Below are 27747 nucleotides of genomic sequence, written 5' to 3' on the forward strand. Positions count from 1 at the left end.
ATGTTGCCCTGTACTTGGTAATATATTCAGTGACACAGACGTTGGTAGTAAATTTCTTTCTGTAGAGTAGTGAACGTATATTCCTGGCTGATATGCGAATACCTTTCGTAGTCCAGGGTTTGCGATGTTTTGTCTTAATTGTAGTTAAAGGAAATGTTTTACTGAAGATATGGACAAGCTTATTATTCAACAAAAAAATCACTGAAATTATAGTCCACGTCCATAGAAGGAAAATGCCACTCAGAGGTTAAGCATACACATAAATGTTGGAATTTACGAAAGTTCTGAGCAGAAAAAATCCTGTCTAAACGTCTGGTTTTCGAAGAGGGTTTGCTCAAGACGTTAAACTTTGTATACATGTATTCATAATCAGATAGTCCCGCATTATTAATTGTAGAGCGGACATCAAAGGGTGAGAAATCTGAGACAATATAATCAATTATGGTAGATGTCATTTTTCATATGATTCAAATATGTTGACCAAGGATATTTGTGTAGCAAAAGCAGCAGCATAATAATTAATCTTGAAGTCCCCGCATACAATTTTTCTGCTTTTATGGGGCAGGTCATCTAACAAATTAAGCAGGTTCTTATAAATTAATTCCACGGAACAGTCAGACGATCTATAAATCCAAATAATATAAAGATTAAGATTCATATTGTAAACTAATGAAAACTCAAAAAAGGCTTCATTTTGTTACCAAAGAAAAATCACTATTTGTAGAAAGAATTGGGGTACCTCCATGAGCTGAACTTGGGCGATCATAACTAGCAATAGTGGTATATTTTTCTACAAAAAAAGGTTCGTCTACCGCTCTTTTATGAACTAATAAATATCCCGTATACACGATAACGATTTTTTTCAAATTAAAAAAACGAAAAATTTTCAAATTGATTTTTCTAGAAAACTTTGCATCTGAGCGACTTATAACAAGAGTACCTTTTAGTACCAGAATACCTCACAATTTAATAATCCAAAGTGGAAGTAATTTATCAGAAATGCTTAAGAGATAAAGATAAAAAAGTTATGCGGTAAAATAACCCTTGCCCTACAATTATTATTAGTAGATATTTGAAAAAAAAAACTAATTACAAGACGCCATCTGTAAAGAGATCTAGCTTCCTTAGAAAACATTTTCGAACTAGGTGAATAGCCTTAAATTGTACTAAAATGATCTGAGGAATATCCGGTGTTTGTTTGTCGGGAGAGTTTCTGGACACCCTGTATAGGATATTCCTATAGTGAGGAGCAAAATTATGGAATAAATTAATTTTCTCTACAATGGGGCATTTTGGAGATAAATCCCGAAACAGGTTGATTTTTATTTTTAAATTATAATTTTTTGACATATATATCATATTAGTGACGTCATCCATTTGGGCGTGATGACGTAATCGATTATTTTTTAAATGGGAATAGGGATCGTGTGGTAGCTCATTTGAAAGGTAGTTCAATTCACTATTCAGCAATATAAACATTAACATCATTATTTATACAGGGTGGTCAAAAAATGGTTTTTGAATGTAATTAAGTTTCGCAAAAAGAAGAATGATATAAATTTTTTAAATCAAAATAGATTTTACAGCTGTCAGAAAATAGAAAAAAATATTTGTTTCACAAATAAACATTGATTTTCGCTTAAATTAAATGTCAAACTGCCTCCCACCTGCCTCTTGTCAGTTTGAACAATTAGTTTAAACGAAAAGCAACGTTAATTTTGTAAATAAACATTTTTGTCTATTGTCTGACAGCAGTAAAATTTATTTTGAATTAAATAAATTACATACATTCTTCTTTTTGCGTCAATTAATTTAATTCAAAAAATATTTTTTGGTCACACAGTATAAATAACGATGTCAATGTTTATATTACTGAATAGAGGACTGAGTAACCTTTCAAATGAGCTGCCACATAACCCCTATACCCATTTAAGAACTCATTGATTACGTCATCACACCGAGATGGATGACGTCACTAATATGATATATATGTCAAAAAATTATAATCTAAAAATAAAAATCGACCTGTTTCGGGATTTATCTCAAGAATCGTCCATTCTAGAGAAAATAAATTTATTTTCTGTAATTTAGCCCCTGTCTGTATATATAAGGGAGGCCGGGGCAAAGTGGACATAGGGGCACAGTGGTCACCTGAAAATATCTTTTAAATGGAATGCGATACTAATATGGCCACCTAGTAGAGAAAGGCAAACATAAGTCCAAGTCTTGGTGTTTACAATACGACATAGTATGTAAAGCAGATTTCCGATAAAAAGCCTAACCTCAAATTTGTGAATGTCAAGTAACTCGATCTCAAAAGTTTGTCAAATTTCTGGCGGATAAGATTAAAGTAAGTATTATTTTCTTTATGTAGTTGATTGTTACATGTATTAATACTACTGTCCCATAAAAATATGAAGAATAACCTTCTTTTTTTTTAAGATATAAACAGGTAAAACACATTTATACTTTGGGGCGCAGTGGTCATTTCAAAAAGGCGTAAAGTGGTCACTACTTTCTCATAATGCGAGGAGTGACCACTGTACCCCCATTAGAAAATTCCAGTGTTTTGTATAAACTGTTTTAGGAAATAGGTGGAAACAGAAAGAGGAAAACGGAAATTGTTCTTACCAGCGAAGAAGCTATGCTTTAGTTGTTCCTGAAAGTCAAGAAATTGTTGATGATAAAAGTTCACCAGTGGCGGCACCAAGTAGAGTTACTTTGGAGCGCACCACAACAATTACGGACTCAATGCCTTTACCCCAACACGGACAAACCACTCAGGAACAAAAGACGACAGAGTTAACAATAATTGATCAACAAAAAACACCTGAAAACAGCATCGTAAAACAAGATTCGATAGTGACATCAGCAATGATTCTTCTGTTACCAAAAGTTGTTCAGTTGAAATCAAAGTCTACAAATCGCAAAAAGACTACTTAAAAAATTTTAACCGATAAGCCAAACTTACACGAAATAAGAGATAAAGAAGAACGTAGCATAGCAAGCTAACAGAAACGTAGAAATGCAAAAAAAATTAAAAGAGTTATAGGAACTAACATTATCAAATATGTTTCGAAGACGCATGATTAGGACACATCAGATGACTCAGCAGATGAAGAGATCGTCATGATAGACACTGAAGACGATATGGATGAAGACTGGGGTGTTGAGACATAAAATGAAGAACATTGTCTAAATTTTAACACTGATATGGTCAAACTGAATAGCTACATTTTGGTAAAATATGTGAAAAGGAAGATGCCAGGTATTTTATTGGTAAAGTACAAAAAATTATGGTATCTAATTACACCGTTAATTTTCTAACAAACCAGGAAGCGACAACCTACATGTTGACGGATACATGAAAAGTGACTTTGCTCTTACCGGATCCAACAAAACTACCTATAGGTAGTATGTCGAGAACACAAGGATTATTACATTTTAATATCAAGTTTATACCTTAAAATATTGAATAATATTGTAGGTGCCGACTTAAGTACATTTGCTGTATTGTTTTTTTAGTAATTAACAGAATAAACTCTAGTTAAAATTAATGTGTTCACTGTACCCCGCTGCTGTGACCAGTGTACCCCGCTTCGGGGTACAGTGGACATATAATTTTGCATTTTAAAAAAATCAAACTGCGATTTTATTAAAATACCCAAGAAATTAATTTTTGTGTTCAATGATGCCTACTAGACCATAGTAACGTAGAGATGTTTGCAAAAAATGTGACCACTGTGCCCCGGTCTCCCCTACAGCGTGTCCACTTAAGCTGGCTATATACGAAAAATTTTTGTATGATTAATTTTACGAAAAAAGTTATTCTTCATACAGTTGAGTCCGCGAGTCTTTACCCGTGCGTCATTAATACCTGGCGAGATAAAACACATAATTTTTATCTATGGTCCTTTTCATGAGCATTTTTCAGTTCGTCACAAATGATAGAAAAAAAGGTTAGTCCGTGATAAATACACATTTATGACATTTATTCTAACATGACATTTTAGTTAAATCTCACAGTTGTCACATTTTATTTGCAATTTGGTATAAAAACAAATCAATTTTGTTTATTGCATTTATAAAATGGTATTTTCTTTGATTTGTATAGTCTTATAAATTGTACAGAATAAATTTTTTTTATATAGAATAATATAATATTATTTAATATTATATTATTAGCGCCATCTATTGATAACTAGATTAAATGTTATAAATGACACAGACGAAATGTAATCAGCGACGTGCGTTTCTTTCTGTCACAAACAATTTAATGCGTTAGAGAGAAATCGAAAAACTGTGACGCACTGAAAAATGCTCATGAAAAGAACCATAGCATCATTCTCTTCCACGCATGAAACCCATGACAAACCAGCTGCCGTTTGTTATTAAGTTAAAACACATGTTATTTTTGTGAACCATCTAGACTCAGTGCATTGAAAAGAGATAGGAACAAAAAAAGACGATTCGGTATGTTTTCATATTTTAAGCACAATTTGTTTGACGTTTCTGATTTGTTTAATTTTGTGGCTGTCAGTCAGTTGAACTTTTTGCGGTTTTTGTCGAATTTTTGCGTTTTGAAGTTTCTTTATATTACACAAACAGTTGTTGTCACAACTAATTTTATATTGGACTTTCAAATTTTAAGGTAAGTAATTATATTTTGGCAATTAATATTTAAAAAATACAAAGCTAACGTCATTCACACAGTAAAGAAGTAATTGTGTTTACGTTTCCGTCAAAGTGAATAAAATGACAATTAATTAGTTAGTAGTTATAAAATATAATATTATTTCCTATAAAACTCTTTTAAAAATTGTACTTTGATTTTATCAGTGGGTAAAATCCTTCTTGTCCTTAGTCAATGGCATTACTTTTGTTTATTTTTGACACTCAACATATTGCAAAATACTTTTAAATAAATAATAAAAAAACCTATTACATCAACACACCGGCGGGCGTAATTTCGGCCGGTAATCCCTTGGCCTACCTGCATAAATCAAGGGGTACCATTTATGACAGGGGTAATTTCGGCCGAGGGGTTGATGTTTACGATGAGATTAAAATATTGGTAATTACACTCCTGGGGTACTCTACACTCTAATACCCGAAAGTTAGGTTTTGACGAAGGGTTAGGTCTTCCTCCTTTGAAAATTGTACTGTGTAATATATAATATAATATATTAATTTTTTAAAATTAGCAAAATTTCGGTTCAAAACGAATAAGAAGTAAATAAAACTTAGACACCCTGTTGAGAACTTAAGTTATAGAAATAAGTTGATGTAATAATTTTATTGAAATAAAGAAATATTTTAATATTAAGCATTCTGTTATTTTATTTGATTTGCGGCCGAAAATATCTATGAGATAAGGAAGCAACTTAAAACCTCCGGCCGAATTTACCTACCGGCATTTAGTACCTGCCCTTTTTCCGGCCGAAATTACATCCGCTCCAACACACTGTAAGCATTGTTGTATATTAAATTTTATTTTTTATGAATTGTTTATTTATTAATCACTAATGATATTAAAAATATTTATTAATGCATTTCAAATGTAGCTGCAATTCTGCCAAAAATTTTGAAGCAAAACTTACATTTGACATTCTATTTATTTGATAACGTCAAATTTTATAGTAAAACTAGTAATCGGAACAGTAGCCACTTTCTGTCACTTGTTGTTGCGTGAAATAGATTTCCGACTTATTTCGTATGCTTTAAATGATGACGCACGGGTAAAGACTCGCCGACTCAACTGTACAAAAGTAAAACCTTAAGATCAAACCATCGGATACCCAATTCTTTTAATATTATATGAGGTGTATCAAAAAATATGAATTTCGCATAAGCAGCATATCGTTGAATGTGGATATCGTGAAATGTGGATCTACCGGAGAATCATCAAAATGGCATGGGCATCGCATACCTCAAACGAAGAAGTGCTGCATAGGATGGGCAAGGAAAGAGAACTTTTCAATACAGTGAAAGTTCAAAAACACTCATACCTAGGCCACATACTGAGAAATAATAAGTACCAATATGCTCAACTTATAGTTAAAGGAAAGATCGAGGGAAAGAGCGAAACAGGAAGGAAAAGACTATCGTGGCTCGGAAACATCTGACAATAGACAGGGCTAAATTTTGAACAGCTAATAAGAACAACTAAGAACAGGGAAGAGTTTGTAATTGTAGTAGTGACCCTCCATTAAGGAGAGGGCACTTTAAGAAGAAGAAGCATATCGTTCCATACCTCTTTGACTCATTCTTTTATTAATCAAATCTCTCAGTCATAGATCTAGCAAATCTCTCAGTCACAGTTTTAAATTTAAAAAGTTGAATACACCATACAGTTGAACATTTTTTTTTGTTTTTGCTTAAAATAAGCCAGGCTAATGCAAGCGAGTCGTCGTCTTCTATCGCGGATAACATATGTCTGTAACTAGTCCATGTGGTGAGACCGCTCCCGTCTGAAAAAAATTTCTGATTCGGTTTCATTGTGGATTGTTATTCAAAAATGTCCCCTTTAAATAAATTAGAAGGGTGCCGGGCGGAATTTTTGGGCATAAATTGTTTAAATTTTTTTTTTAAACAAATACAACAAATCATGTTTTTTTGATCTGGAACATATATTTTTAGATCATTTGGGTCAATCCAAACAAGAAAGGTATCTTGTAATTTTTCTCAGAAATTTATAGTTTTGGAGTTATAGGCGATTTAAAATCTGAAAAATGCATTTTCGAGGCTTACAAACTCATATTTAAATTAGTATCTTTGAGGATGCCAGATACTTAGATTGAAGACTGAACATTCACCTTCAAGATTCTGAAGAGGGATCCGCGTCTAACTTTAATTTATACCGTTGTTTTTTAATTGTTAAATATGCGTGTTTATCCGATTTTTTGCCGATACGGCGCGCTCCATTTCAAAAATCATTTTTTCTGGATTCTTTGCGACATTCTAAATAAAATAAGTTTCTTTCCATTTTTCTCAAAAGTTAATAGTTTTTAAGTTATAAGCGATTTAAAATCCGAAAAATTACAAAAAAAACGCATTTTCGGATTTTAAATCGCTTATAACTTTAAAACTATTAACTTTTGAGAAAAATGCCAAGAAACTTATTTTATTTAGAATGTCACAAAAAATCTAGAAAAAATATCTTTCGGGAGAAAATAGGGGAGTTTTGAAACGGAGCTCGCCGCACCGGCAAAAAAATCGGATAAACACGCATATATAACAATTAAAAAACAACGGTATAAATTTCAGAGGTTCCCAAACTATTTTTTCTCGTAGACCACTTTAAAAATTTACTGGTTTCGGTGGACCCCCTGCTGCTACATTTGTACCATATTCTCAAAACTCGTCCCCAAATTTGAAGATCTAACGATGGAAATTGGCATCGCGGGTGCGTTCCAACCCTAAATTCATCATCATTCATCATCACCCAGCTCTTTGCGTCAACTGATGAACATAGGCCTCCCTCATTTTTGTCCATTGTGCTCTATTTTGAGCACTTTGCATCCAATTCCTTGACATTTTCTTGAGATCGTCAGTCCAACGAATAGGAGGTCTTCCTCTACTTCTTTTGTCTAATCTCAGCCTCCACTCAAGTAATCTCTTCGTCCACCTCTCATCACTGATTCGGGCGACGTGTCCGGCCCAGTTCCATTTCAGTGTGGTAATTCGGGAAATTACATCGGTAACTAATGTTCGTCGTCTTCGAAAATAGTGCTAAATTCGGAGTGGTAAAAATAAAGAAAAAATAGTAGGTATATTTTCTTACGATCTATTTATTAAAATGGTAATGATAACAGACTTAAAAGAATTAAAATGAAACACGAATAGTTTTTTGATTTAAAACAAGTTTTTGATCAAATTTTAGTGTAGAAAGCGTTAAAATACTGTTTTTACATTTTCCTCCATTCCCAAAATACATGTTCTTCTATTTGGCTAATAATTTGCCCACAGATAGCCAAAACAAAGAACTTTAAGTGGTTAAAAAAATTTGTTTAGTTTTACAATACAAGAAAAGTTACATGCAATAATATCTGAGTCAAAATTATATAGTCCAGTCGGGTTAGCATTTGATCTTGCATGCCGAGCTACCTCAGCAAGATTCTATTCTGTTTTGACTGAAATTGTTAAAAATATGATTTTCATAATTTCTTTTATCATAATCTTTTTTGTGCCGTCGTTTTTTTTTTGAGTTATGGGGCGAAAATAGTGACAGTTAGAGCATAATTATTGCATTATCTCGTTTATTACTAGTTTTAGAACAAAAATGTACCCATACAAAAGTGGAGAGAATTAAATTTTATACAATTTTGATTTGTATTATTTTTTGCTAAAATCAATATTTCAGGTAGGCGGTATGTGGTAAAGGCGTGAGCATAAGACCTGATTGGTTTGATAGCAGTGGTTTTTGTTCAATATCCCCTCCATTTTCAACTTTTGGACAAAAATGATAGAAATTAAAATTGTTTTAAATAAATCGTCCTTACAATAATTACTACAATTTTTTTTTCATATGGTCGATATTTTCCTAGTTAATTGTACCTTATAATTACAGTAGCCGCCTATATTTTTGACACTGATATTATTCCACGTATTTTTTTGTATTGTAAAACTCTACAAATTTTTTTAACACTTAAAGTCCTGTGTTTTAATTATCTGTGGGCAAATTTTCAGTCAAATTGAAAGACATGTATTTTGGAAATGGATGAAAATGTAAAAAACGGCATTTTAAAGTTTTCTACACTAAAATTTGATCAAAAACTTGTTTTTAATCAAAATAACTTGTTATATAATATTTTAAATTACTTTTTCCCATTGATACTTTACGATAAAAAAATGCAAATTTGTTTAAATAAATACCAAATCACTATAGAATTTTCGTGGACCCCCAATTACAACTTGTGAACCCCCATTTTTATTTCACGCCAACGTAGACCCCCGTTGAGTCTCTCGTGGACCCCTGGGGGTCCACCTGGACCACTTTGGGAATCACTGATTAGAAGTCTCTTCAGAACCTTGAATCTGAATATTTAGTCTTCAATTTAAGTATCTGGCAACCTCAAAAATACTAATTTGAATATGAGTTTTTAAGCCTCGAAATTGGGTATTTTCTCATTTTTCAGATTTTAGATCGCCTATAACTCGAAAACTATCAATTTCTGAGAAAATTTACAAGATACCTTTCTTGTTCACAATGACACACAAAACTCAAAAATGTATGTTACGGAGCAAAAAAACGTGATCTTTTGCATTTGTTTAAAAAAATTATTTAAACAATTTCTGCCCAAAAATTCCGCCCGGCACCATTCAAATTTGTTTAAAGGGGACATTTTTGAATAGGAATCCACAAAGAAACCGAATCAGAAATTTTTCCAGACGGGAGCGGTCTCACCACATGGACTAAACAGGAGTACCTATTTTATAAAATTCTACTGCCACAGTGACACTTTCATACTCCTGCGAAACGTCTAAGGGGAGAAACTATGTAATGTACTGTTAGGTTATACGTTTATATCGATAATTTCCACCTCTACAAGTTTCATCTCTTTTTACTTCACAATGTATTATGTTTCCATCTTTTGCGTTATTTTGGCGATTATTAGCGCGCTCATCGCTGTATACAGAGTACAGAGTGAGTTTTATGTATGGAACGCCTCAATTATCTCGGAAACGGTTTGCACGATTTTTTAGATTGTGGTGAGTAAGGGTCTTGTAAAGGTATATGCTTTTTTGATACATACAATCATTATAATTTTTTATTATTATTTGAATATAATAAAACTTGTTTAAATCCAAATAATAAATAAATAATGTATAGTAGGGGAGAAAAGAACGTTTATGTTTGTTTCATCAACTTTGAGAAGGCATTCGACCGAGTACAACATGATACACTTTTCGATTGCCTGCAGGCAGGAGGAATTGACCACTACGATATAAGACTGCTGAAATACTTACATTACAATCAGTAGCCTCTATTCAAATTGGAGACAGTCGTACTGAAAAACTGCCGATAAAACGTGGAGTACGACAAGGTTGTGTTTTATCACCCACCCTTTTTAATCTGTACTCTGAAGAAATCTTTAGGGAGGCCTTGGATGACAGACAAGAGGGAGTAAGGCTAGGCGGAGAAGTAATCAACAATATTAGATATGCTGACGATACAGCCATTCTTGCTGAAAATTTACAAGAACATTTCAAAGACAAAGTGGATGGCAGTTGGAAAGATTAATATAGATCACGGTCAGCTTTCTCTTGATGGAGAGGAGTTAGAACGGGTAAATCATTTCAAGTACCTTGGCAGCTGGTTAAATGTAAATTGTGACTCTGATGAAGAGATAATAACTAGGATCGAAATATCACGGAAGGCTTTTATGACCTGGAAACCAGTTTTATGTAACAGAAACCTGTCGATGAATATTCGAAAGAAGGTGCTGAAATGTTATGTGTGGTCTATCCTATTGTATGGTTGTGAGACGTGGACGTTAAAAACCACAATGCTAAACAAAATAGAAGCATTCGGATTGTGGTGCAATCGACGAATCCTAAAAATATCGTGGGTTTCGCACACTTCCAATGAAGATGTTCTTCAAATGCTGAATTCAGAACGTCTGCTCATAAGCATCATAAAGAGGAGAAAAACAGAATACTTCGGCCATATAATTAGAGGACCTAAATACCATCTGCTTCGCCTTATCATACAAGGAAAAGTGGAGGAAAAGAGATGGATTGGTCGAAAGAAACTTTCATGGCTGCGTAGTATTAGACAATGGTGTGGCTGCAGAGTAGAAGAATAGAAGAAGCTAAATTAAGTTTTCCATTTTAGTGGGGACTTTCCATTTCTTAATTTAATTTTCCATTTCCAATAACCTTTTTTCCGGTTATAGCGCCATCTATCCATAATTCGGATAGTTACTTATTTTTACGTAAGTAATCCAAATCTGCAATAAAAAAATTGGGGCTCCTATTTAAGATTTTAAAGTAACCCCCCACCCCACCGCCGTGGGGGCTCGTGTTTGGTCCATTCAAGAGATTTTGCAAAAATATTGAATGTATCTTTATTCAATTTAAATAAGTATATGGATACCTACGTACCTATATTATGACATACCGCAAACAAACCTCTAGCGTCACGATTTGTTTTCAATGACGCCCAATACGTCTTTACACCCACCAAAATTCTATACCAAACGATAACAAGTTTTCACTTCAAAAACATGAAAGTTCTGATACAAATTTTTAAACACCAAATTATAAATTAAATATGGAGGTGTGGTTTATTGCCGATATAAATATTGATAAAAATTAAATACATGTCACTTAATTTTTAATTACATTCTTTTATAACAATACTGCAATACCTTATTTATTTAGTACCTTTTAATTATTTTTATGTGTACTAAACACGTTAAAATACACATAAAAGTATGTTTTATTTATTTTATTAACAATGAGTTTATTCTTTGAAGATGTGTAACTGAACCCAACCCAACCTTTCCAAAGCCTGAAGGTCTAGAAATGAGAGTAAGAAACATCAACTATTTTCTCGCAACAAGATCTCATTTTCATTTTCTATCTCGCTAATTAGTGTTGCCCAAAATCGGTCTTGGTCTTGCAGTCTTGGTCTTGTTCTTGCGTTTTAGCAAGACCAAGACCAAGACCAAGACCGCCTTATTTTAGCAAGACCAAGACCAAGACTGACCGTGCAAGACTTGAGCAAGAACAAGACTAAGCCTGCGAGACTCTTGCGTCTTGCAGTTTGAGTGTCGTTTTATGGAATAATACACGGTGTAACAAAAATACAGGTCATAAATTCAATCACATATTCTGGGACCAAAAATAGTTTGATTGAACCTAACTTACCTTAGTACAAATGTGCACATAAAAAAAGTTACAGCCCCTTGAATTTACAAAATGAAAATCGATTTTTTCCAATATATCGAAAACTATTGGAGATTTTTTATTGAAAATGAACATGTGGCATTCTTATGGCAGTAGTATCTTAAAAAAAATTATAGTGAGATTTAGACACCCCATAAAAATTTTATGGGGGTTTGGTTCTTTAAACCCCCCCAAACTTTTGTGTACGTTTCAATTTGATTATTATTGTAGTACCATTAGTTAAACACAATGCTTTAAAAACTTCTTTGCCTCTTGGTACTTTTTCGAGAAGTTAGTATTTGTCGAGATATTTTGCATATTATTTGTCAAATCCACCACATATTTTTGTATATGGCTAAGTACGATTATGGAGATATATGGAGATTATTATTGTAGTACCATTACTTAAACACAATGCTTTAAAAACTTCTTTGCCTTTTGGTACTTTTTCGAGAAGTTAGTATTTGTCGAGATATTTTGCATATTATTTGTGAAAATGATAATATTAGGAAAATTTATTTATGATTTACATTTTTAGGTAAATTTTGAACCATATTAAAAAAGAAGTCACATCTCGATAAAATGTGCCTTATCGAAAAAAAAAAACAAAGAAGCAAAAAAGTTTTAAAAACACTGTGTTTAACTAATGGTATCGCAGTAATAGTTTAATTGGAACGTACACAACCATTTGGGAGGTTTAAAGGAACAAAAATCTCTACGTAAACATATTAGAAAAGAAGCCCCAACTCGATAAAAACTGCCTTGTCGAAAAAATACTAAGAACCAAAAAAGTTTTAAAAATATTGAATTTAACTAATAGTACCGCAATAATAATTTAATTGGAACGTACACAAAAGTTTGGCACAAAAGGGAACAAAACCCCCATAACATTTTTATGGGGTGCACAAATTTCACTATAATTTTTCTTTAAGATATTTCTGCCATAAAAATGCCACATGTCCATTTTCAATAAAAAATCTCTAATAGTTTTCGATATATGTATTGGAAAAAATCGATTTTCATTTTGTAACTTCAAAGGGCTGTAACTTTTTTTATGTGCATATTTGTACCAAGGTAAGTTAGGTTCATTCGAACTATTTTTGGTCCTAGAATAGGTGATTTAATTTATGACCTGTATTTTTGTTACACCCTGTATATTAGTTCGGATATATGCTTAGAGACTATGAGATACAAAAAAAATGTAACAAAAATTTGGAAAATTGGATTTATCCGCATTATGAACAATACGATGAACATACATACCGAATTAAAAGTATAAATACTTATTTATTGGATACGTACTCAGAGGTCATAATAAATTATTATACAATGTACCTAGAAATAAAATATTTCATTCTTTCCTAATATCAGACGACGCCTTCGCTCAGAAATTAATTACAATTGAGCAATTGTCTAGATTTTGAGAATAGCAACCTTTCATAAAATAATCGTCTTGTGTTGTGTGACGCCGACACAACAGTATAATAATAAGGCATTGAAACTTTTAAAGAAGTATGTCGCCTAAAGTGATAGAAATATAATACGAATAGCATATCGAGTGTTACGCACAACCACTCAATTGTTTTTCCTTATCCATATCGTAAAGACTAAACGTTCTACTTATAAACTGTTTGCAAGGTGTGCAATTAGATATTAGATCAATCGGCCAAACAAAGGTTTTTGCTGAAAAGGCACTAGATAAGATAATGCCTGGCTACCCTGTATAGTCCATTCACGCACGGTAAAATGTTAAATACAAAACCTTCAAATTTCAAAAAAAGAGATATTATTATAAAAAGAGATATTGGCCGATGTGTGATTTTGCCATTGTTTTTTATTGTTAATGAAGAACTTATGAGAGGATGGGCGATCGGGCTGCATTAAAGTTTTTTTTTTAAATGAAATAAACAAATTACTTATCGACAACTGATAAATAAAGTTTAAACTTCCGTTTAGACACTTCTAGATTTCGAAAATAATATTTTTTACTTGTGTTTTTGAGCCTTGAAAATCGTCATTTTTCGATTTTTTCAGTTTTAAATTGTTTATAACTCGGAAACGAATAACTTTAGACAAAAACTACAAAAGACCTTTTTTGTTCCATATGATTCAAAGAAACTAAAATAAGTCTGCCAGGGCTGAAACAATTGATTTTTATAATTTGTTTAAATTATTTTTTAAATAAATATAGAAATAACTCAGAAATTACGGCATTTCGGTATAGAAAATATTACATGAAAATTAATTAGTAGTTATTATGTTTGAAAGTTTAAAAATATACAGGGTGTTCTATTCCAAATACGAAAGTTCCTTATATTTTCAAAAAAAACGAAAGATCTGACAACAATGTGTAATTACCACTATAATATCGGCCGCATTAGAAGACCTTTACCCACCATATTCTATAAAAATCGTTCAAGTCGTTTCCGAGATATTTGGGGCGTTTGCTACATAAAACTCACTCTGTACTATAAATGTTATTTAATTAAACTGCGTGTATTACTTTGTATTAACTCTTATTAAAAAAGTCAATCTTAAAATTTTCAACTAATAGCAAACAAAAATTATCAACTAATAATAGTGTCAAAGCTATTGCGTACTGTGCTGTAATTTAATTTGTATTTTTTTAAATTTTTTATTTGAATAAATGGCAAATTGTAGAACTCTTTTATTCCATTTTATTTCATATACTTAATGTGAGAGTCCATCAATCCCTTTCTAGATAGATAATGTTCTTTAAAATACAGTCAATTTTATGTCATTTATTTGTTTTTTGTGTTTTCACCATGTTTTAGCACATGTCAGGGTATTAAATGCAAACGTTTATTAAGAAACAGACTAACTCCCGTGGGACATGGTAGATAGCCCAGTTAGTTAGAGTATAGGCAGGGATAGTTTAGATCGTGGGTTCAAACCCACCTAATGTGAGTTGTTTATTAAGAAATAGCAATATGCTAGTGGGTAACTGCGAGACTTGCAAGACTCTTGCTGCAAGACCAAGACCAAGACCAAGACTGGGAGTGCAATACCAAGACCAAGACCAAGACCAGGTGTACTGGTGCAAGAACAAGACCAAGACTGTCCAAGTCTCGTCTTGGTCTTGCATTTGGGCAACACTATCGCTAATTCAAGAAAGGTCTCGAATTCATTCTTTATAAGACTAGTGGATAACTCTGAACTGATCCAAACAATTAGCCAGGGAGGTAGTGTCAAATTTGGCCGGAGCATTTTAGTATGGCTGTTTTATTTTTATTTAGGTAGGTGTTCCAAAGCTTATTAACAAATGATGTGTCAGCTGGCCCAAAACCGGGGATTTTAGACAATAAAAGGTAAAATATGAAAGTTGATGGACAAACGCTACATCTTAAATGTCAAATATTTATATACGTTACTCAGAACATTTGATAGACTTGCTTACTTGGCTCCTAACTTTCACTCAGGAGATCCGGGTTCAAATCCTGGCGCGCAAAATTCTTTTTGTTTTTTAAATTGACATTGTATTTTGAAAAATAGTTATTTTTATAATACCACGGCATGTCCACTTGGCCAGCTAACATTTTTTGCAACATACATGATGCAGCTGACTCTTTTTTATTAAAATCTAAAATTCATAAATTATTGATTTATACTTTTTAATCTTTGCCACACTAGTCCAAGAATATTTTTTTATTATTAACTAGCTGACCTGGAAAACTTCGTACCGCCTTAAAACTAAATAATGTTTGAAAGTTTAATACCTAAAACTTACCATAAAGCCAAAAAATACTAAAAAATATTGCGCACCTATACTTTTTTCTACCAAATGCATAGTTTACGATTCTATAAGGGACATAGGTACAGACAAACATTCATTTTTATGTATTATAGAGAATAGGGAAATATTTAGATTGCTACTAAAAAATGGGGGTTGGTGAGAGAAAAGTGAAAATTTAGGGTTGTATCTTTCGATTCTACGACAGTAAATGATGTGTAACTGCGGACAGTAAATGAAAAAAATTAACATAATATTAAACGTTTACGTCTTAGCGTGGTAAAAAAAAATTTATAAAAAATAACAATAAAAAAATTCAATGGGAAAATCCCAATAGTTGGCTGTATACCATAGTTTAAAAAACCAATACAGAAGTAAAAACTTCGAGATGTATTCTGGTATAAAATCGTTTATTTAAAACTATAAAATGTCATGGATTGCAGAACGTTTTCGTTCTAAACAGAACATCTTCAGTGCATCCTGCTGAGTATTTTGAAACTAGCACACTGTAAATAGTGTTAACATCATCGTATATGGTTTACATAATGTAATATATTAAAATGTTATGACTACAAGTCGATGTTAATAGATAAAGTGGAACACATGCTAAAAGGGTGCCATGGTTCCCTGCTCGAAGATGCTAGGTACTTGCCAATTCAGTGGGCACAGACCAACTGTTGGTCTGTGCCCATTCGACGATATACGACAGGGGGGTGGGGGATATGAGTGCACATTCGACGTCGTTTAATATATTGGTATATTTAAATTTGTCGCTATTGTCTCTATAAATATAATTTTTTACTAGCTTTTACCAGCATTAAAGTATCAGATATTCATATAAAAACGTACCTACAGTTTTTGAAATGAAATTGAAAATAAAACAAAACGTTTACGAATAAATACACCTTTGTTAAAATTAAAAAGAATTCTCTTATAGATACTTTTATCACATAAATTTCGTATTTATCAGTCACAGTCACATTAAAATAATATTAGGTAGCACTTTTGCAAAAGTTTAGCACAGGACAACAAACAGTAAGACATTGTTCTTTGAGTTTAAACAAGCGCTTCTATATACAGAAAAATGTTTGGAAGCAAACAATATTCAATTGTTAGTTTATTTATGTGCTGCATACTGTGTGTGGAAAAATAGTTCTGAAAGAATGAATGGAAATAAAATATTGTGTTATATTTAGTAGTAAGTCGTATTTATACTTAGAGAAGATTTATAAGCAAAATCTTGATCCAATGCTATTTAAATGCATTCATTTTTTTCGAATGCTCAGAAAACTAATAAAAATTTTTGAAAAATTTAAACGCAGATTGAGAGATTACATTATTACCGAGGACCAAAAGTTTCTGAAAACATCTATAATGTTTATTTTAATAAGTTACAGGGATAAAAAATATTTAGTCTGATTTTTAAGTTCAAAAATTTCATTCAAAAGAAACCTTTTGTTTATTCTAAGGGACTTTCAGCCCTCGGTAATAATGTAATCTTTCATTCTGCGTTTACATTCTTCAAATATATTTATTAGATTTCTCAGAATTCGAAAAAAGAATGCATTTAAATAGCATTGGACCAAGATTTTGCGCCTACCCCCTTAATTGTTCTTGTTGTGATACATTCGCAAATAAAGTTTCAAGGTTGATTAAAAAAAACAGAAATAACATTGAATTTTTTTAAATCACTGAAAGGGGGGTCGTGTACTGCAATGACGACGTCGACATGGGGGGGGGTTCGTCTGTAACCGACGAATTACGACGGAAGGGGGGGAGGGTATTAAAAAGTCCAAATTTTTTACGACGTAGTTTATGGATGCCCCCTCTATGAACGTCGTTTAAAAGCTTGTCGGATATATTCATTTAATTAATAATTTATTTATATTAATTAATTAGATCAATAACAATATTAATTATACCAAAATACGTTATCCCAATTACATCGGCCATTTTCATGCAACTGCACTTCCACCTATAGTCGACTGAGTTCGCGAATTCTTTAAAGTTTAGAGCATTACCCAAGAAAACTTATATATGCTGAAAGGAGAAAGGTGCATTTGAGTCGAGGCTTCTAAAGATAGGATCACAATTCTATTTTGTAACAATATGATATTTTGATAGAAGAATGCAGAGAGAAAATCGAAAAGTTCAATAATCAATGTTCAGAGACCATGCTGCGTGGTTATCCACAACTTGTGTTATGTAATATTAAACTAGTATCTCTTTTTATATATACATACATACATGCACTTATTTTAAAAAAATTACGCAGGCGACGCAGAATAGGACGGAACAGGTTTCTGTTTTCTGTACAATTAAATTATCTAGCGCGAATTGGAACGCAGAGTAGCACAGAACCAGCTAGCGCAGTCTTACGGACACAGTTTTCTGCGTTACGTGCAGAGCAGTTGTTGTTTGTTTCTGGTAAAATATTGTGTGGTCATACAATTCTTTACGATGCTATTATGTTGTATACTTCATCAAATTGTTTTCTGCTTAACCGAAAATAATTTAAAAAACCGGCTCAGAGCTTACAGCTCCTTTTCATATAGTTGCTTTTCAGAAATGATTTTTTCCTCTTTGATATGTTGTATAATAAAACTGTTTCTTCAAATTCTGCATTCGACTCCGACATGAAACCGTCCAGAAATACAGACCTAATTAAACTAAAAAAAGTCTCTTTCTATATTCAAATAATATATTTGCTAGTCGCACTTCCAAACTTTCGAGAGGACTATATTTTCTGACCTGCTCTGCACTGCGTTGCCTGTATCACCTGCGTCCCAATGTGCGGCTTACTTTAAAGGTGTTTGAACGTCGCGAATCAGGCACATCTTCAAAATTAAGGAATTTCTATTTCATTCATTATAAAACGTATGTTTATTGTTCGGTGTTTCATCCCTACTCTGTATAAACCATTAACGAACCACGCGTTACGTAACATGGTTTTTTTTTTAAACTACGGAATCAAATCTCTCAACTTGGTAACTTTCGTTTATGTTTTACGAAGAAACCTTGGATTGTATCATAATACGTCCTTACGCTCCGCTCATGTTCCTGGCCTTCTACAATAGGACAATATAATTCAAGTGATAAAAACTTAAAATTTGTAACCAGATCAAGCACAGTAAACATGTGTTTGCAATAATTAGCTGGACCTTTCTCCAGAACAAAAGATGACGACAAGGTACATATGGGATATTTCAGATAAGAGTCGTATCTCTCGTTTTCTGAAGTCCATAAAGTTTCGTTTTCTGCAGTATTCATGACTGTTTTAAATACGTAAATTTTGAAATCATTTATAAATTTCTTTATATCCCTCAGGCCAAAAATATTCAGCTACTACCCTGTCATGTTTTGACGTTTATTTGTGTGTGTCAAGGCATGTCGTCAGGGGTCAAAGGTCAAAGTGTCCTCAAGTAGCAAGTAGTTACCTTAGCTACACTAAGCATCAAAATTAACGCACCACCTTAAAAATGGGACATGTTTGATGTCTCGTATTTTTTAAACCTGTTTTTCCGATTTTATTGATTTTTTTAATATGATATAGCTTTATACTTCAAGAACATCGGTGTAATAATATTGTGGCTAAACAGATAAGTGTCATTGTATACCGGGTGTAACAATGATAGTGTGTTTTTTCCTCAAAGTTTGGAACACTCTAAGGAATATATTAGCGTATATAAAATATTGAAATTAAAATTCAATTGTAGCCTTAGGCTTTCTTAACATTCTGCTTTTTGATTTATTCACTTATGTTGGATAATAAAGAAGATAATAAAGAAGGTACTTTAACAACTAGGAACGTTCTTCATCAATACAGAGTGTTTCTAAACAAGTGCGACAAACTTTAAGGGGTAATTCTGCATAAAAAATAATGATCGTTACGAGATACGGGACGCTGAATTTTTTCTTACAAATTGACGATTTATTTATTGCTCTAAAACCGGTTGAGGTATCCAAATGAAATTTGGTAGGTATTAAGAGCATTTTTTTTAATTGCGTTTTTTCATTGCGCATTTTTTGACGTACAACTAAAAATTTTATATTCATTATTGGCGTGCATACGAGTCATACTACCCGGTCGTGTTACCCGTATGCACGTCAATGGTGAATATAAAATTTTTAATTTTAGGAACGTCAAAAAATTCGCAATAACTACTTCTTAAAACCTACCAAATTTTATTTGCATATCTCAACCGGTTTTAGAGAAATAAATAAATCGTCAGTTTGCAAGAAAAAATTCAACAAACCGTATCTTGGGAACGAAGCATTTGTGGACATATGTTTACAAAGCAAACGGTCATTATTCTTTCATGTAGAATTAACCCTTAAAGTTTGTCGCTATGGTGGTAAGCGGAGATTGCACTATCCTGGTGATGGGATTGATATCAGGAATACACTATATTCTCATAACTTCTTTATTTTGTTTGAAGTAATACCATATAAATGTATTCAGTTGATAGGTGATTACATTATTCTGCTCTAACGGCAGCAACCTCCCAAAACCTAACTAACTAATTCGACTGACCCACTAATCACTCAAATCTGATCGTGTTCCCATATTTATCAAATACTTCGTTTTGTAAATATGTTTGTATATATTCTCGTTAGTGTGTCAAAATGAATAATCGACCTTGTTGATCTAAGCAAAACGTGGACTTTAGCTAAGGTGTTCTACTTTGCAATTATTATAACAAATATGCGTGATGTTTATTGTTTTATAAACAAATATCTAACGGATACTTTAGTTAAATTAAGGATTTTTAGAAGATCTTAATAATGAGATAAATCCCATTATATCATCCCCCTTAGGAAGAAAATTTTCTGAGCCATGTACCGTGCTTCCTTTTTCCTCCCCGAAGAGAAAAAAATTTTCTTACTATCATCATCAACTGATTACGTGTGTGTGTGTGTGTGTGTGTGTGTGTGTGTGTGTGTGTGTGTGTGTGTGTGTGTGTGTGTGTGTGTGTGTGTGTGTGTGTGTGTGTGTGTGTGTGTGTGTGTGTGTGTGTGTGTGTGTGTGTGTGTGTGTGTGTGTGTGTGTGTGTGTGTGTGTGTGTGTGTGTGTGTGTGTGTGTGTGTGTGTGTGTGTGTGTGTGTGTGTGTGTGTGTGTGTGTGTGTGTGTGTGTGTGTGTGTGTGTGTGTGTGTGTGTGTGTGTGTGTGTGTGTGTGTGTGTGTGTGTGTGTGTGTGTGTGTGTGTGTGTGTGTGTGTGTGTGTGTGTGTGTGTGTGTGTGTGTGTGTGTGTGTGTGTGTGTGTGTGTGTGTGTGTGTGTGTGTGTGTGTGTGTGTGTGTGTGTGTGTGTGTGTGTGTGTGTGTGTGTGTGTGTGTGTGTGTGTGTGTGTGTGTGTGTGTGTGTGTGTGTGTGTGTGTGTGTGTGTGTGTGTGTGTGTGTGTGTGTGTGTGTGTGTGTGTGTGTGTGTGTGTGTGTGTGTGTGTGTGTGTGTGTGTGTGTGTGTGTGTGTGTGTGTGTGTGTGTGTGTGTGTGTGTGTGTGTGTGTGTGTGTGTGTGTGTGTGTGTGTGTGTGTGTGTGTGTGTGTGTGTGTGTGTGTGTGTGTGTGTGTGTGTGTGTGTGTGTGTGTGTGTGTGTGTGTGTGTGTGTGTGTGTGTGTGTGTGTGTGTGTGTGTGTGTGTGTGTGTGTGTGTGTGTGTGTGTGTGTGTGTGTGTGTGTGTGTGTGTGTGTGTGTGTGTGTGTGTGTGTGTGGGCGTGGGCGTGGGTGTTTGTGTGTGTGTGTGTGTGTGTGTGTGTGTGTGTGTGTGACTGTATGGCTCGTCCAGCATGCCATAGCATGGAGGATGGGGTACATGACATTTTTACAATGTAGATACTCCAACTCCATGGCCTGACCCGTTGCAAAACGAAAATACAGCCGAACCATATTCTAGTCCAATCAGAGAGTGCAGCAAGCACCTTTACCGGTTTCGAAACTTATTAGTCTCTCATCAGGAGGCACATATGCTGCTCTCTCTGATCCAACCAAAACAAACCCCCAGCGTGCAATTCCGGATTGCAACGAACGAAATTGCATAGATGCCCTAGCGGCAACTGCTAGCAAAAAGACTAAGTTTTTTGGTTGGATCAGAGAGAGCAGCATATGTGCCTCCTGATGAGAGACTAATAAGTTTCGAAACTGGTAGAGGTGCTTGCTGCACTCTCTGATTGGACTAAATATGGTTCGGCTGTATTTTCGTTTTGCAACGAAATTGAAAATGGTTATTCATTTTTGATTTACATTTACTCTGATTGGAGTATGAATGGAACCATTCTCGTTGGAACTTTACTGCGCTGAGCAGATGGGACGTGAATTGTAAATTGTAGAATTCCCTCATCTTCCTTAGTCTCAGCATCCGTATGGCTTGCAAATTGTAGAAGCCTCGGAGGTATAACCAGAGAAGGTTCCCATTGTTTTCATTCTGGTGGGATGTAGAATAGCATTATGTTATTTTATATGCGATTAGAGTGAAAACTTTGAAGCTAAATCTGTCCATGTTAATTTCACCAACAAAAAAATACAATATATACCAGTTGTAATCAACAATATCCAAGTACCATATGCAGATACTGCTAAGTATTTGGGTATAACATTAGATGCAAAACTACGCTGGAAGGTACACGTTAAGAAAAAAAGGAAAGAACTAAAAAAGATATAAAAAAAAATGCATTGGCTAATTGGAAGAAACTCTTCCAATATTATCCATTTATTCTCTGCTGGAAAATTAGATAACGCCGTGTTGGAAATGGATCGTTTGGGTATAGACATATTAGGCATAACTGATACACAATGGCCAGGAAATGGCAAATGTCCCACAACTAATCATGGTATGTTTTATTATGCCGAAAGTGACACCACAACCCATCGATACGGAGTTGGAATCATCATCTCAAAAAAATGGAAAGATGTAGTAAATTTTACGCCATTCTCAGAGCGCGTGATGTTAATACAATTGAAAGATAAGAAGAACATAATAAACATAATACAAGTGTACGCTCCTACAGCAGACAAAGACGAAATAAAACAATTCTATAATAACTTAGAAGAAGTGATGAGAACAATAAAGAGACAACACATTCACATAGTAATGGGCGATCTGAACGCCAAGGTAGGTCAGGTAAAGTTGGAGAAAATGTCGGTGAATATGGCTTAGGTAATAGAAATGAAAGGGGTGGTCGTTTAGTGCAGTTTTGTCAAAGCAAAGAGTTAATAATAACTAATACATTCTTTTAATTACCTCCAAGGCGACTGTATACGTGGACGTCACCTCAACACACACAAGAAAAAGTAATCAGAAACCAAATAGATTACATAATGGTGACAAAAAGATACCGTAATGCCGTGAAATCTCCTAAAACTTACCCTGGAACTGATATCGGTTCGGATCATAATCCAGTAGTATCTGTGTTAGAAACTAGACCAAAGAAAATGAGAAAAACCATCATCCCAGCGTTAGACTTAAGCCAGCTTAAAAGTGAACACCTACGACAAACAGTGCGAGAAGAAATAAACACCAGCCTCAGTGTAGCAGAAAGCCAAATCCGCAGGACAGACAACATAGATGAACAACTTAAGTATATAAACATTATAATAAGAACTGCGGGAAAGAAACACCTAATCAAATCTGCAAAGAAACATAAGGTGTGGATGACACCAGACATACTAGAACTAATGGATGAAAGACGTAAAATGAAGAATAATACAGAAAAATACAGAGAGGTTGATAAGAGCATAAAGCAAAGAATAAAGAAGGCCAAAGAATTATGGATTAAAGAACAATGTGTAGAAATGGAAGACTATGAAAGAAAGTATGACACATTTAATATACACAAAAAAGTAAAAGAAATTACAGGAACCCAAAGAAGACATCAAATAAGTTTGCTTAAGAACAAAGACGGAAATATTATAGATTTAACAGAGAAAATTAATAGATGGAGTGAGTATATAAGGGAATTGTTTGAGGACAACAGAAATAACATTGTCCAGGTAAATGGTGAAACGGGACCTGAAATCCTAAAATGTGAAGTAGAAATGGCACTTAGAAATTCTAAAACTGGAAAGGCAAATGGATCTGAGGAGGTTCCTACTGAATTGCTAAAGCTCTTGAATGATGAATCAATAGGTATAATATTGCACTTATTTAACACGGTATACAATATTGGTATTGTACCTCAAGAGTGGCTGTTGTCTACATTCGTTACACTGCCAAAGAAACCCAATGCAAAAGAATGTTCAGAACATCGAATAATATCTTTAATGAGCCATCTATTAAAGATATTTGTAAAAAAAATTAAAGCACTCATGGGAGTGCCGACAGAAGTGAAAACTTCCCTTTTTTTTGAATTTCTCCATGCTTTCTCCCCATCCAAAAAGAACTGCTACACCTATAATATATACGCGTTGCGTACGTTCTATGCTATTTATGTATACTTATACATAATATAATATATACGTACGAAATTTAGTTCGGCAAAATGATGACGGTCGCAAACACAATATTTTTCCCTATCTAAAAAGTGCAAAACGTCCCTAAAAAAGTTTTCACTTCACAAATTTATTTCGTCGAAGCAATGACGGCCGCTAATTCAATACTTTTTCTCCATCTAAAAAGATCACGACGTCTCTAAAGAAGTTTTAACTTCAAAAATTTATTTCGTTAAAGCAATGACTGTCGCTAATTTAATACTTTTTCCCCATCGAAAAAGTGTAAAACGTCCCTAATGCAGTTTTCACTTCAAAAATTAGTTCGTCGAAGCAATGACGGTCACGATGACGGTCGCTAATTCAATACTGTTTCCCGATCTAAAAAGGGCACAACGTCCCTAAAGAAGTTTTCACTTCAAAAATTTATTTCATCGAAGCATAATGACGGTCGCGAGGACGGTCGCTAATTCAATACTTTTGCTCCATTTAAAAAGAGCACGACGTCTCTAAACAAGTTTTCACTTCAAAAATTTATTTCGTTAAAGCGGTGACGGTCGCTAATTTAATACTTTTTCCCCATCGAAAAAGTGCAAAACGCCTTTTAAAGCAGTTTTCACTTCAAAAATTAGTTCGTCGAAGCAATGACGGTCGCTAATTCAATACTTTTTCCCCATCTAAAAAGGGCACAACGTCCCTAAAGAAGTTTTCAGTTTAAAAATGTATTTGCGTCGAAGCAATGACGTTCGCTAATTCAATACTTTTTCCCCATCTAAAAAGTGCACAACGTCCCTAAAGAAGTTTTCACTTCAATAATATTACTATTATTATACGTAGATTATAATAATATACGTACAAAATTTATTTCGTCGAAGCGATGATGGTAGCGATGACATGACGGTGGCGAGATCAATCCTTTTTCCCCATCAAAAAATAGATTGTACATTTATTTTAAATTTAAATACTTCTACACAATTTATATATACATACACATAATAATTATACGTACAAAATTTATTTCGCCGAAGAGATGATGGTCGCGAAATAAATCCTTTTTCCACATCCTAAAATAGGCTTTACATTTATTTTAAATTTAAATACTTCTATACAATTTATATAAACCTACACATAATATACCTATATATTATGTACAAAGTTTATTTCGCCGAAGCGATGACGGTCGCGAAATCAATCCTTTTTCCCCATCCTAAAATAGGTTTTACATTTATTTTAAATTTAAATACCTCTACACAATTTATACAGGGTGTCCAGAAAGTCTACCGACAAACGAAGACAGGAGATTCCTCATAGAATTTTAAGACATTTTAACCCAATTCATCTAGTCCGAAAATGCTTCCTAAGGGAGCTAGAGCTCTTTGAAGATGGCGTCTTGTAATTAGATTTTCTTAAATACCTCCAGAACGCTTCTATTTAGAAAAACAAAAATTGGTACACATATTTATCTTCCAGATATAAATCGATTTCATCCATTGAGAATTTCTAGTACCGGTCATAGGCATCCGTTTTGGGAAGGGCAACGGTTATTTTATCGCATAACTTTTTTGTCTTTAACTTTTAAGCAATTTTGATACTGGATTATTATATTGTGAGGTATTCTAGTACTAAAAGGTACTCTTGATTTAAGTCGGTAGGACACACCATTTTCTAGAAAAATCGATTAGAAAATTTTTCGTTTTTTGAATTTGAAAAAAAATTGAAAAAAATTTTCAAAAAAAACGGTGTAATTTACCAACTTATAGCACGAGTAACTATTGCACTATATATAGCACTATAGTGTGTGTGTGTGTGTGTGTGTGTGTGTGTGTGTGTGTGTGTGTGTGTGTGTGTGTGGGCGTGGGTGTTTGTGTGTGTGTGTGTGTGTGTGTGTGTGTGTGTGTGTGTGTGTGTGTGTGTGTGTGGGCGTGGGTGTTTGTGTGTGTGTGTGTGTGGGCGTGGGTGTTTGTGTGTGTGTGTGTGTGGGCGTGGGTGTGTGTGTGTGTGTGTGGGCGTGTGTGTGTGTGTGTGTGTGTGTGTGTGTGTGTGTGTGTGTGTGTGTGTGGGCGTGGGTGTTAGGTTAGGTACATGACATTTTTACAATGTAGATACTCCAACTCCATGGCCTGACCCGTTGCAAAACGAAAATACAGCCGAACCATATTCTAGTCCAATCAGAGAGTGCAGCAAGCACCTTTACCGGTTTCGAAACTTATTAGTCTCTCATCAGGAGGCACATATGCTGCTCTCTCTGATCCAACCAAAACAAACCCCCAGCGTGCAATTCCGGATTGATGAAGAACGTTCCTAGTTGTTAAAGTACCTAACTTCTTTATTATCCAACATAAGTGAATAAATCAAAAAGCAGAATGTTAAGAAAGCCTAAGGCTACAATTGAATTTTAATTTCAATATTTTATATACGCTAATATATTCCAACGAAATTGCATAGATGCCCTAGCGGCAACTGCTAGCAAAAAGACTAAGTTTTTTGGTTGGATCAGAGAGAGCAGCATATGTGCCTCCTGATGAGAGACTAATAAGTTTCGAAACTGGTAGAGGTGCTTGCTGCACTCTCTGATTGGACTAAATATGGTTCGGCTGTATTTTCGTTTTGCAACGAAATTGAAAATGGTTATTCATTTTTGATTTACATTTACTCTGATTGGAGTATGAATGGAACCATTCTCGTTGGAACTTTACTGCGCTGAGCAGATGGGACGTGAATTGTAAATTGTAGAATTCCCTCATCTTCCTTAGTCTCAGCATCCGTATGGCTTGCAAATTGTAGAAGCCTCGGAGGTATAACCAGAGAAGGTTCCCATTGTTTTCATTCTGGTGGGATGTAGAATAGCATTATGTTATTTTATATGCGATTATAGTGAAAACTTTGAAGCTAAATCTGTCCATGTTAATTTCACCAACAAAAAAATACAATATATACCAGTTGTAATCAACAATATCCAAGTACCATATGCAGATACTGCTAAGTATTTGGGTATAACATTAGATGCAAAACTACGCTGGAAGGTACACGTTAAGAAAAAAAGGAAAGAACTAAAAAAGATATAAAAAAAAATGCATTGGCTAATTGGAAGAAACTCTTCCAATATTATTCATTTATTCTCTGCTGGAAAATTAGATAACGCCGTGTTGGAAATGGATCGTTTGGGTATAGACATATTAGGCATAACTGATACACAATGGCCAGGAAATGGCAAATGTCCCACAACTAATCATGGTATGTTTTATTATGCCGAAAGTGACACCACAACCCATCGATACGGAGTTGGAATCATCATCTCAAAAAAATGGAAAGATGTAGTAAATTTTACGCCATTCTCAGAGCGCGTGATGTTAATACAATTGAAAGATAAGAAGAACATAATAAACATAATACAAGTGTACGCTCCTACAGCAGACAAAGACGAAATAAAACAATTCTATAATAACTTAGAAGAAGTGATGAGAACAATAAAGAGACAACACATTCACATAGTAATGGGCGATCTGAACGCCAAGGTAGGTCAGGTAAAGTTGGAGAAAATGTCGGTGAATATGGCTTAGGTAATAGAAATGAAAGGGGTGGTCGTTTAGTGCAGTTTTGTCAAAGCAAAGAGTTAATAATAACTAATACATTCTTTTAATTACCTCCAAGGCGACTGTATACGTGGACGTCACCTCAACA

At 34.0% G+C, this 27747-nt stretch overlaps 1 protein-coding gene across 3 annotated transcripts in view; it reads right to left on the reverse strand.

The window, feature by feature from the left end:
* LOC126881521 (uncharacterized) overlaps nt 1–27747 on the reverse strand; it is a 92402-nt gene that overhangs the window by 47868 nt on the left and 16787 nt on the right. For 2 of the 3 annotated variants that reach the window (XM_050645826.1, XM_050645824.1), the window contains exon 1: nt 11107–11228. The exons of the other annotated variant lie outside the window; for it this stretch is intronic. The gene's annotated coding sequence lies outside the window, so the exon portion shown is untranslated. Of the gene's footprint in view, nt 1–11106; nt 11229–27747 lie in introns of those variants that run through there. 3 annotated transcript variants of the gene reach the window in all.

The sequence above is a fragment of the Diabrotica virgifera genome, chromosome 3 (assembly GCF_917563875.1).
Source record: "Diabrotica virgifera virgifera chromosome 3, PGI_DIABVI_V3a".
NCBI classification, from domain to species: domain Eukaryota; kingdom Metazoa; phylum Arthropoda; class Insecta; order Coleoptera; family Chrysomelidae; genus Diabrotica; species Diabrotica virgifera.